This window comes from Quercus robur, chromosome 3 (assembly GCF_932294415.1).
Source record: "Quercus robur chromosome 3, dhQueRobu3.1, whole genome shotgun sequence".
NCBI lineage: Eukaryota > Viridiplantae > Streptophyta > Magnoliopsida > Fagales > Fagaceae > Quercus > Quercus robur.
Genome location: NC_065536.1, coordinates 16,499,521 through 16,511,169, shown reverse-complemented (window position 1 = coordinate 16,511,169; position 11,649 = coordinate 16,499,521).

The window sequence follows — 11,649 nt, the reverse complement described above, 5'->3', positions numbered from 1 at the left end:
AAATATGTATGTGTGGAGAGGGAAAATTCCCGACCTATTACAAGCTGACACGTCACATTACCAAGTCCACAAAATATAGCCGATTACAAAGCACCACGTACTGCTACTAGGTTTTGCTATCACTATTCAGAAGCCAACAGAAATTTGCCAAGTGTCATGCAAAAACCAATCACACATCAGCACACGTGTAAGCGATGACACAAGCAGTCTCGCACGTGTAAGCAATGACTTAAGCAGTCCAGCACGTGTAAGCAATGACGCAAGCGGACCAATCAAGCTGTGACATGTGTCACCAATCAGACTCTGCCACGTGTCGTTCACCCACCCCCAAACTCCTATAAATAGAAGCCTTCCTAAGACATTTAAGGGGACCAAGATTCAGAAGTGAAAAAGCTCTGCAAGAATCAAGCCTCAAAAGCCTTCAAGAGCATTAAGAACTTCAACCCCAAAATCGAAGAACATTCAAAGCAGAATCATCCAGACTATCTGCCTAGATCTTAAAGTTTGCGGGAATCAAGCCTAAAGTGTCCGAAAACATCAACAAATCACAAATCAGTGAAGCTCTACGGATCCAAGCTTCTAAAGCCCCGAAGAACTTCCACCACAAACCTTCGAAGACAAAGAACACACGAAGAACACGAAGAACGTGAAGAACAAAGGATTTCTAACAAGCTCATAGCCAAAGATTCATTGTAATTCCGTTTCAGCAATCTTCAATCCATCCCTCAACCAAATGGAAGGATATTTTGTGTTCAAGTCAAAATCACATTACCACAAATCCAATCAATAAGTCTTGCAAGGAGATCGAATCAGAGGATCACTCTTTTGTAATTTTAGAGAATTGTACCACACAATCATCAATACAAATTCACATTTGTGAAACTATTTTACTTGTTTGATTTATTTCAAACTAGAAATTTAGTTGCTTACAAATTCTGGCACGCCCAGTGGGACCTCTCTGCCTCTCATCTCTTTCTCCTTCAAAAGAAAAGAAATTCGACTTCATTTTGCTACCAGCTTCAATGGCCTCTAGCAAGAATGTTCGAAAGTCAGTGGTTGATGATTCCAGTGCTGATGATTATGTCGGCCCAATCACTCGCAGTCGATCCAAAGCTCTTGATCAACTCCAACCCCAACCAACCAAAGAAAGCCAACCTCCTACTGTTATCTCTCTGGACTTTCTTACAAATAGGGAAGCTACCGCTAAAGATTCATCTGCTTCAAAAGATTTGGAGATGAGTAATGAATCATCCCCAACAAAGACCTTTTCTATCAACTCTTCACCCGTGATGAGAAACTTAAGGAGTGAAATACCTCTGACTCATTCTGTTTCATCATTTTCTCTATCATCTATAGAGGTCATGCCAGTGATGATGACTAACACCTCTACTATGGAAGAAAAGATGGCTGAAATGGAACAAAAGGTCATCCTTCTCACAAAAGAACTTGAAGAAAAGGACGTCAAAATTGCAATCCTAATGAACAAGCTGGAGGTACAAGATTCGGGTGAATCAAGTCTTGGCCTTGAGCACCCACATGGCTTTACCTTGAAAGGAGAAAACGCCAGGGGTGATAAAGGAAAAGGAGGTGAAGGCACTTCTCAACACGGACATTCCACCTCAATGGCCTCGATATCTGTCCAACAACTGCAGGATATGATTACAAATACCGTTCGGGCACAATATGGAGGTTCTTCTACAAGTTCTCTCATATATTCCAAACCCTATACAAAACGCATTGATAACATGAGAATGCCAAATGGGTATCAACCTCCCAAGTTCTTGCAATTTGATGGCAAAGGAAACCCTAAGCAGCACATTACTTACTTTGTAGAAACTTGTGAGAACGCAGGGACTCAAGGAGGCCTCTTTGTAAAGCAGTTTGTCCGTTCACTAAAGGGGAATGCCTTTGATTGGTATACAGACTTAGAACCCAAGTCAATTGATAGTTGGGAACAACTTGAAAGGGAGTTTCTCAACAGATTCTACAGCACATGGCGCACGGTAAGCATGATGGAGCTTACCAATACTAAACAGTGGAAGGATGAGCCCGTCGTTGATTATATCAATCGATGGCGTTCTTTGAGTCTAGATTGCAAGGATAGACTTTCTGAAATATTTGCTGTAGAGATGTGCATCCAAGGCATGCATTGGGGACTTCTTTACATCCTTCAGGGGATAAAGCCCCGAACATTTGAAGAGTTGGCAACTCATGCACATGACATGGAATTGAGTATCTCTAGCCATGGAAATATGAAACCTCTTGTACCTGAGGAAAGGAAAGAAAGACGGAAAATAAGGAAAAATGACAAGAATGTGAAAAGTAATATCAAAGACTCAATGAATATCAACCCTACTCCAGTCAAAATTTCAACAAGAAATGAGAAGAGGCTCGAGGGAGGCCAACAGCATGAGACGCGTCACTCATCACTTAAGGAATGGGAACAAAAAGTGTATACTTTCCTAGATGCCGATATGCCCGAAATGCTAGAACAACTGCTCAAGCTGAAATTAATTGAATTGTCAGAATGCAAACGACCGGAAGAGATGGGAAAAGTTGATGACTATTGTAAGTATCATCACATCATAAGCCATCCAATCCAAAAATGCTTTGTCCTTAAAGAACTCATCATGAAGCTAGCCAAGGAAAGGAAGATTGACTTGGATTTTAATGATGTTGCTCAATCAAACATTGCAACATTTTCTTGTGGGTTACCTATTTGCATGTCTTCAACTACTAAGTAGGGGGCAAATACCACGCTCATCCATTTTGGTTCTCTGGAACCGGTTCAAGTTCAGCTTTCATAAAAAGCACCTGATTCAGCCTTGGTAAAAAAGAATGAGTGATAAGAGGCAAGGGAGACTGGAAACAAAAGTGTATGAAGATTTAGCATAAACCCAAAAATCTCGAAAGCTCATCACATTGGAAGAATTCTTCCCCAGAAAATTCTTTCAAAATGACTCAGCCGAGGCCGTCCACACAGTCTCTCGTTGCGAAATTCAAGACGAAAAGGAGGATGTTAACCATGGTGGTCCAAAAGAGACTGTCATCTTTGGAGGAACTCCAATCTCAGGTCAATGAAATTGAACCCTCCCATTCCTCCACATCACCAAAGGAAGTGCTCACCCAAGCTCTTGAAAAGCCAGAGATATACACCCCTTATACCAATACGCTTCAACAAGCACAGGGATGTTACGCATGCTCTCCAGACTTAACCTTCACTGATGAGGATCTATTGTTAGGCTCTAAGCCCCATAATCGCCCATTCTATGTCTCTGGTTGTGCTCGTGAACAAAGGATCGAGCGTATCCTCGGTGATGGAGGTTCAGCCGTTAACATACTTCCAAAAATGACCATGAAACGATTGTGTCTTACTATGGAAGAGTTATCACACAGTCATTTGGTCATCCAAGGTTTTAACCAAGGAGGACAACGTGCAATCGGCATGATCCACCTAGAATTGATCATTGGAGAATTGACAAGAAACGTCCTGTTCCACGTCATTGATGCCAAGACGACCTACAACATTTTGTTAGGATGTCCTTGGATCCATGGAAATGGGATAGTGCCCTCGACTTTGCATCAATGCTTCAAGTTCCTTCAAAATGGAATAAAAAAGGTCGATGCCGATTTGAAGCCTTTTGCTGAGACCGAAGCTCACTTTGCAGATGCAAAATTTTATGTAAAAGAAGACATTTCTAGTGAGGTTCTTCCAGTTGAGATCCCGTCTATGGAAAGCAAACAGGATGAAAAGGAACGGGTATAGTGGTAAGTATTCCCGCCTGTCATTGATGCCAACTTGTTGTGAAATTTTAAAATACTCGCAAATGTACGAACCGTACTGAAGTATAGTTGGACAAGAATGAGGTCGAACCCATAGGGACTTGTATGAATGTAGGAAAATTAATTAAACCTTAACCAAATTAATCCTAATCTAGTTTAATAAAAATTGGTTGTTTGCAATTAAATATGCTAAACAAATAATAAAATTAAGCAAATAGTTAAACTAAGCAAAAGATATAAAGCAATAAAAATATGTAAACAATCAAGAGAAGGGAATTAAGGTTTTGGAATCCACCTTGTAAGTCATATCAGCATATATTTATGATCATTAATTTTTCCCAACTCACTACATGATAATCTAGAAATCAATCTTGCTATCATGGAAAATATCATCATTAAAACTTATGTTTAAAAATCTAAAGCATGTTCTTCTTCGCTTCTTAAGTATAAAACCAAATAATCAATTGTATCCGTAGCCAAACAAATCACAAGATATATCCAATTCTAAAAATCAAATCATAAATTCTATCCATTGACAGACAAATCACAAGAGATATCTAATTTTATAATCAAGAATTAATAAACCAAGCATTCAATTAATTAAGATAAATCATAAATCATGAGAAAAACATGATTGAACTCATATCTAGAATCTCATCTTAGTCAATTGATATGAAGCAAGAACAATTTAAATCATTAAAGAATAACTATTGTGGGAAAAATCAAATCACATAAATATTACTGAAAATCCTTAACAAGGTTTCATCCTCAACCTTAATTATAAATTTAGCTACTCATAGTAATTGAAGGAAAACATAAAAATAAAATACTAAACATTAAACTAGACAAATAAAATAGAGAAAGAAATAGTTACAATGCTAGAGAAAAGACATAAAAGAAACTACGTGCTGCTGCCTGCTGCCTGCTGCCTGCTTTCCAGTCCTAGCCATCTCCCCTATTTTTCTGTTTTGCTCTCTATTTATATACTTGCTTACACCGCCTGATAATATGCCTCATCCTAATGCAAGTGGAACTAGAGCTTTTAATGCTTGGACCACACGCTACGCTTAAAGTTGTGCCCAGCGGAAACCAAAGACTAGCCCAAGAGTGTTTGTGTTTCAATAAGAAATAGAGAGGCCCACCAACAATTAACAATTGTTCATTTAAACCTCAAGCCCATGTATCTCTTCCACGTGAATAAGCTCCCTATCAATTAGTTCTTTTATTTGCTCCTTCACGTATCTCTAGGTCCTTTTCATGTTGGCTTTGAATCAATAGGCCTGGACCTCTTTTCTTTAATTTTCTTTTTACTTCGTAGCTCGTCTTGCTTTTATTTTCTTTACTTCATGCCTGGCTGGATGTAAGTTGGCTTCATTCAATTGGCTAGCCCCACTTTGCATGTAAAGCCCTTGTTACCTGCAACACAAAGATATTATATAATCAGTCACAAAATAACATAAAAGTAAGGCTAAAAATGCAAATTTGAGAGTACTTTATTATATATATTTCATGCACATCAATGGAGGTTTAGCCGTTAACATACTTCCAAAAATGACCATGAAACGACTGGGTCTTACTAAGGAAGAGTTATCACACAGTCATTTGGTCATCCAAGGTTTTAACCAAGGAGGACAACGTGCAATCGGCATGATCCACCTAGAATTGATCCTTGGAGAATTGACAAGCAACGTCCTGTTCCACGTCATTGATGCCAAGACGACCTACAACATTTTGTTAGGATGTCCCTGGATCCATGGAAATGGGATAGTGCCATCGACTTTGCATCAATGCTTCAAGTTCCTTCAAAATGGAATAAAAAAGGTCGATGCCGATTTGAAGCCTTTTGCTGAGACCGAAGCTCACTTTGCGGATGCAAAATTTTATGTAAAAGAAGACATTTCTAATGAGGTTCTTCCAGTTGGGATCCCGTGTATGGAAAGCAAACAAGATGAAAAGGAGCATGTTAAATTCATCGCCAGAAATGACATTTCTTCCCCAAAGAAAGGTCCAGAATATGAGAATGATCATTCTACTGAATCTACCAATAATTCAGTGAGAGTGGAAATTTCAACGCCTTCCAATAGCCCTCCATTTCTCTGGTATATACCATTATCACACCGTAAGAATGGACAATCACCATTCGCGGAATGCCTTCAACCTACAGAAGACATGGGGAGGCCTCCTGCAAAACTCATGATGGAGGATGTAGCCATATTGAAAGAAAATCATGTCATGCCTTTAACTTCATCCACAAATCCTTTGCCCTTGAAGCCGTTAAATGGATTCGTGAGGTCTTCGCAAAGTCCGATAGAGCATGGTATTCTACCAAGTGAGCGGACGAAAGAATGGTTCGACCTAAAGGCATATAGGCTGTTAGCCAAAGCAGGCTACGATTTCTCAAAACAAGAGGACTTGGGGAAGGTAATTCCAGAAGCCACTGGAGAAAAGATGCATGGCCTTAGCAAAACACAAAGGAAAATGCGGCTTGAAGGGCATGAAAGTCCTATCCCAAAGACCGGATTAGGTTATACTCCTAAACAACCAGCTCAGATATGGATCAAGAACAGAAGCAATACTTCGAGTTCCCAATACATAACAATGGAGGTCGGCGAAAGTTTGAATCAAAGAAAAGACCACTCTTCACCCCGTGTCTCAGTGTTTGATTGCAACGAGGCCTCGTTATCACAAATCACAGTGTTCGACAGGTTAAATACAACTTGCTTAACACAAAATCGAGACACTCTTGCTTCTAAATCAGTCTTTGATCGACTGGGGGCAACAAAAAGGCCTATTGATAATCATTCTCAAAATTCAATAAACTTTGACGTTCAAGGGAAGAAGAAAGCTAATGATGAGATCTGTAGTAGCATTCCTTCACGCATGAAACATAACTTTACCTTGGATATCAACACTGAAGGATCACTCAAAGTCAAAAGACGAACGATTGTACATACAAGTCAGTCACCCATCCATGATGAGGAAATTGAAGAGGTATCATCCTCGTTTCATATTACAATAGAAGAGGATACATTGTCAGATGCTGAAGCAACTAATGAAGAGGTCGATGAAGCTCCTCCAGCCTTGGAAGATGGAGGACAAGCTACAGTTGATGAACTTAAAGAGATCAATTTAGGAACTGCTGAAGAACCCCGACCAACTTTCATCAGTGCACTTCTCACCCTTGAAGAAGAAGAAGGATACCTCAAGCTCCTAGTAGAATACAAAGATGTGTTTGCTTGGACTTACAAGGAAATGCCCGGGCTCAATCCGAGTATTGCTCTACATCATTTGGCAGTAAAGAAGGGTGTGCACCCAATCAAACAAGCCCAAAGACGCTTTCGGCCAGAGCTTATCCCTCAAATAGAAACCGAGGTCAATAAGCTAATTGAGGCAGGCTTCATTCGCGAAGTACAGTACCCAGAGTGGATCGCAAACATTGTCCCTGTCAAAAAGAAGAATGGACAAATCCGGGTATGTGTTAACTTTCGTGATTTGAACAATGCATGTCCCAAGGATGATTTTCCATTACCTATCACTGAGGTCATGGTTGACGCCACTACTGGTCATGAAGCTTTATCTTTCATGGATGGATCTTCGGGTTACAACCAAATTCGAATGAATCCTAAGGATGAGGAGCTTACAACTTTCCGTACTCCTAAGGGAATTTACTGTTACAAAGTGATGCATTTTGGACTAAAGAATGCTGGTGCTACTTATCAACGGGCCATGCAGAAGGTCTTTGATAATGTACTTCATAAATACGTGGAGTGTTATGTCTATGATCTGGTGGTTAAAACAAAAAGGAAGGAAGACCATTTGGCAGATCTGCGGTCCTTGTTCAACCGCCTAAGAAAATATCAGCTTAAAATGAACCCTCGCAAATGCGCTTTTGGCGTAACATCTGGGAAATTTCTTGGTTTCATTGTGAGGCACCACGGTATTGAAGTTGACCAGTCTAAAATTGAAGTTATCCAGAAAATGCTAGAGCCCAAGAATCTGTGAGAACTTAGAGGCTTGTAAGGAAAACTGGCATACATACGACGATTTATCTCAAACTTGGCTGGTCGATGTCAACCTTTCAATAGATTGATGAAGAAGGATGTACACTTTGAATGGGATGAGGCTTGTAGCAATGCTTTTGCGCGCATCAAAAGATACTTGCTTAATCCTCTAGTTTTAGGTGCTCCTATTCCGGGAAAGTCTTTGGCGCTGTACATCGCGGCACAAGAAAAGTCTCTAGGTGCTCTCATGGCGCAAGAAAATGAAAAGGGGAAAGAAAGAGCCCTTTATTATCTAAGTCGAACTCTCAATGGGGCTGAATTAAATTATTCTCCTATTGAAAAGATGTGTCTTGCTCTTTTCTTTGCCATAAACAAACTGGAGCACTACATGCAAGCATATACGGTCCATTTGATAGCAAAGGCGGACCCGATTAAATATGTCCTCTCTAGACCAATGGTTTCGGGTCATATAGCTCGATGGGCAGTCTTGCTACAGCAATATGACCTTGCATACGTTCCACAAAAAGTGTCAAAGGACAAGCATTGGCAGATTTCTTAGCTGATCACCCAGTTCCGTCTAATTGGGAGTTCTCTGATGATTTTCCGGATGAAGATGTGTTTTACATTGAAGTCATGCCACCATGGATGATGTTTTTCGATGGGGCTGCACGTCAAGAAGGAGCGAGGGCAGGTGTAGTGTTTGTTTCTCCACAAAGGCAAATACTTCTTTACTCGTTCTCATTAAGCGAACTTTGCTCTAACAACGTGGCCGAATATCAAGCATTGATCATTGGTCTACAGATGGCTATTGAGATGGGCATATCACAACTTGAGATCTTTGGGGACTCCAAATTGGTTATCAACCAAATCTTGGAACAATATGACGTCAAGAAAGAAGACCTTATCCCCTATTGCAAATATGTGAAGAAGTTGCTAGCAAATTTTGAGGCCATCACATTGGAGCATATACCACGGAAGGAGAATAGACAGGCCGATGCTTTAGCTAATTTGGCTATCGCCTTAGCATTATCTCAAGAAGAGACAACCAGAGTTGCTATTTCCCAAAGGTGGGTAGTATACCTCGTGGTTGAAGAAGAAGAAGAAGAGCAAGCCAACATCATTTCTGTATGCCTTGTCGAAAAAGAAGATTGGCGACAAGTGATCATTGAATACCTTCAACATGGAAGACTCCCGGATGATAAACGCCATAAGTCCGAAGTGCGAAGTAGGGCTACTCAATTTATTTACTAAAAGGACACTCTCTTCCGTCGTTCATTTGATGGATTGTTTCTCCTTTGCTTAGGAGAAGAGGAGGCTAAACAAGCCTTAGAGGAGGCTCATTCTGGAATATGCGGCGCACATCAGTTAGGTCCTAAGTTACATTATAAGATTAAACGAATGGGTTACTATTGGCCTACGATGGTGCAAGATTCTATGGAGTGAGCTAAGAAGTGCGAAGCTTGTCAATATCACGCAAACTTCATCCACCAACCGCCAGAACCTTTACACCCAACTGTAGCTTCTTGGCCTTTCGATGCATGGGGGCTTGACGCAATAGGGCCATTACCAAAGTCATCTGGTGGCCATCTTTACATCTTGGCCGCAACTGATTACTTCTCAAAATAGGCGGAAGCTGTGCCTCTTAGGGAAGTGAAGAAAGAAACAGTGGTCAACTTCATTCGAACTCACTTGATCTATTGGTATGGTGTCCCCCGGTATATCATAACTGATAATGGCAAACCATTCTACAATAGGCTTATGACAGAGCTATGTGAGAAGTTTGAATTTAAACAATGCAACTCCTCCATGTACAATGCCCCGACAAATGGACTAGCTGAAGCATTTAACAAAACACTTGGCAGTTTGTTGAAGAAGGTGGTATCCAAGGCAAAGCGAGATTGGCATGAAAGAATCGGAGAAGCATTATGGGCATATCGAACAACGTTTCGAACGCCTACTCAAGCGACGCCATATTCTCTTGTTTATGGAGTGGAAGCTGTCCTTCCTTTAGAACGCCAGATCCCATCATTACAAATTTCCATTCAAGAAGGATTAATTGGAGAAGAAAATGCCAAGCTCAGGTTGCAAGAATTAGAGGCACTTGATGAAAAAAGGCTCGAGGCCTAACAACGCCTTGAATGTTATCAAGCTCGTCTTTCAAGCGCATTCAATAAAAGAGTCAAACCACGATCATTCCAAGTTGGTGACTTAGTCCTCGCCATTCGAAGACCTATCATCACAACTCATCGTACAGGCAATAAGTTCACTTCAAAATAGGATGGACCTTATGTTGTGTAAGAAGTCTACACCAATGGAGTTTACAAGTTGATTGATAATGATGGTGTAAGGATCGGCCCCATCAATGGAAAGTTCCTCAAATGCTTCTATGCTTGAAAATCAAGGAATGCTCCTTGGTAAGAGTTTAAACTGCCCGCTGTAGCGCTGCAAGAGTACATGATATCTTCCCATTACTCTTGAAAGCATACCAATAAGGAGAAATTAATCCCACTTCATGTCACCAATTACAAGTGTGACGTAGTGATTGGATGCCTGTGTCTCCCTTGAGGCCAAGGTCTTGGGTTCGATTAGTGGTGATACCCACTATTACACACTGCGCCCTCCTTTTTTCATCAAAAAAAAAAGAAAAAAAAAAAAAAAGAGCTTCAATTTTAATCTCCAGTTTGTCAAAAAAAAAAAAAATGGTTAGTACAAACCAAGCACATGAAAAAAAATAATAATAAATATAATTTCTCTACGTATCATGCTATCCACTAGAGACTGCTTGTATAGATTAGTGCATGTCTTGGGTGGCTTTATATAGGGATCTTCATAAGCAAACAGACAAAAGGAAAAACACGTGTAAAAAGTTAGAAGTACCATATTTTCAAAGGGTGAAGTAGCAACCTTGAAAAAAAAGGTAAGTGCCCATAAATGTATCATGCTGTCAGAAAGAAAATATTACACTAGACCTCAGAAAAGATGACTTATTGGCCTGCAAAAGTACACATGTCATCTAAAAAACTGCTGCACTAGGCCTGGGATGGAGCTCTAGCCCAAACATTGTTCAAAGCTACTTGTGCTGTCGACCTTGAAAGCAGAGACATTGCTGCTTACCAATGTCAAACACTGTCAGAGCCGCCGAAGACATTAATCCACTATCAGAGCCGCCGAAGACTATATATCCAAGAAATCGACACTACAGGAGTCTTCCACAGCCTTCGATCCACCAAACCTAAAAGTTCCAGGCCAGATGCATCGCCACGAACTGCCACAAACTCCTAACGTCCCACGGGTTTCTCATTCAAATCTACACAAATCTGAGAAAATTTTCATAAAACTGGTGCCACCACTAGATCCATCAGCCTCCGATCTACAAAACCTGAAAATTTCAGGCCCAAAAGTCTAGCCACGCGCCCCCAGGCGAAGCCACGATCTTCCAAACAACCCTCGGCCTAGTCCTTCAAATCTGTGCAAATCTGCCCATGATTTTAGAAAACTGACTATACCATGGTATTCTATGGCCTTAGATCGACAAAACCCAAAAATTTCAGGCCCAAACGTTAAGCCACGCGCTTCCACGCGCCTTCGGTGACATCGGCGTTCACAGCCGCAGTTTTACGCGCCACCTCACCCAGCCACGCGCTCGCACGTGCCACACGTGCCCTCAAACGCTATGACGCCATGGATGACGTCATCCTCTACTACCTCGGTCTGACCCATTTGTCCAAACGACCTGGTTTTACTTGGACAGACCCGCAAATCTGACCCGGTCCGAACCGCCTGCAAAAAAAAATAATAATAAAAGAGAGAGAAAATGCTTTGACCAAGTGGACCTTTGACCTTGACCAAAAAGTCAAAATTTTCA